The following is a 1,689-nucleotide window of genomic DNA, read 5'->3' as shown; positions in this document are numbered from 1 at the left end:
GAAACAATTAGCAATGTTTAATCCTTTATGTTTAGGTAATTTATTACTTGTAACTTCTGATGACACCTTTTTCCAGTCACACCTAGTACCAGAACAATGCCAGACAGATTACCAAATGATGAAGTGTCTATGTGTATGTATCAATAACTTAGATAACAAAGACTTTTAAACATAAATAACCATGGCAGAATTCAAACACAACTTTTCACAACTTATAAGTGATATTTATCTCCAATAAAGATCTTTAAACGAAAGAAGTACACCAGTATATTAAAATCACAGTAACATGGGCAAGTACAACAGTAAATGATGATTCACATAGTCACATGTGTAATAATGTGCTTAATGCAACTGCTTTTCTCAAAGTTATTATACATATAAGGGAAATATATGCTGACATGTAATTAATACATTTGTTCTTAATGTCTAGCATGTGTGGAAGCTCCTCCCGTCAAAAGGAAGATGGAGGTGAAACGGAAAGGTAGGTATTTTTGTTAGAAGTTTGATCAACCTATAACAATTAATTGCATTTTGTTAAGAATAAAATTAAAAACACTTATGTATCTTTGCATTATTATAAGAAACTATTTATTTCGGTCCTAAAACATCTTTTTCCCAAATCTTTATAAAAACCCGATTTAAAACTTTCTTTTACAGAAACATGGTGAGAAAAAGGCAAAGCGGTATTTACTTTTAAATTATTTGGAATGTTGCATTTTAACTACTCATACAAGAATATTTGAATAACTTAAACAGTTTGTGAGTCATGGTCAGGGTTAAATTTTCGAACCATTACTTATTAAAAACGAACTTGTTCTGTAATCATAAGCATGCTTTGTTGTAATTCCATACTTAATTGTAAATACTGTTTGTAAGTACTTTCAGACCATGTGCACATAACTGGCTTTAATTTGATTGTATGATTATACACAGAGTCAAAACTGTTTCATCTAGTGTGCATTTCTGTTTATTTGTAGCTGCATGTACCTGCAGTGCAGAACTTATGGATGTTGAGAGGGGTTTCTTGCATGAGAGCAAGCAGAGTAATGAACTGCTCAAAGAATTGAATTCAAAATGGACGCCATGCTGGCAATGAAACAGGAGAAAATGAGAATTTTCAAGGGGTCACAATTGTTGACTAATGATGACACTTTTGTTTACATATAAACACTCAAACTTTATTCATGTTAGTCCGTCTCATTCAGGGTCCATATGCAGCTATGTTTAAAATTTAAAATTAATGAAGCTCTGAATCCTATTTTTTTAATTATTCAAAATAACTGTTATGTAACACATTTTGAAAGAATACCTCTTGACAGTAGAACAAAATATCTTGTACAGATGCAATTTTTATCATTTCTTTTCTTGTAATAACATTATTACAACTGAATTTAATCAGAGTATTTAACTTACACTAAATTCCTTAATGAATATGGGCCAAAACTCTATCAGTCTGTGATAGATTTGGCGAATGTAATAAAAAAGTTTATCTTTATGTACCTAGATGTTATTTATGTGTGTTATTTTATTTTAACAGTATTCTTGTATGTGTCTATGTTGACTGATTTTTTTATTGCAACTATTGTTAACATTTTATCAAAAAGTTGTCAACAGTTGTTCCTTAAGAAATGTTCGTTATTGTAAAGATTAATATTTAAAATCAAAATTTACTGATGAACGTATGTATAT

At 29.8% G+C, this 1,689-nt stretch overlaps 1 long non-coding RNA gene across 1 annotated transcript; it reads left to right on the top strand.

The window, feature by feature from the left end:
• The first annotated feature begins 435 nt into the window (after nucleotides 1-435).
• Nucleotides 436-1,390, top strand: LOC128242683 (uncharacterized). The gene is made up of 3 exons (XR_008262665.1): nucleotides 436-481; nucleotides 658-683; nucleotides 978-1,390. It is a non-coding gene; the product is annotated as an uncharacterized LOC128242683 (long non-coding RNA).
• The last annotated feature ends 299 nt before the right edge of the window (nucleotides 1,391-1,689 follow it).

The sequence above is a fragment of the Mya arenaria genome, chromosome 8, assembly GCF_026914265.1.
Source record: "Mya arenaria isolate MELC-2E11 chromosome 8, ASM2691426v1".
Classification (NCBI taxonomy): Eukaryota; Metazoa; Mollusca; class Bivalvia; order Myida; family Myidae; genus Mya; species Mya arenaria.
This window is presented reverse-complemented; position numbering and strand designations above follow the sequence as displayed.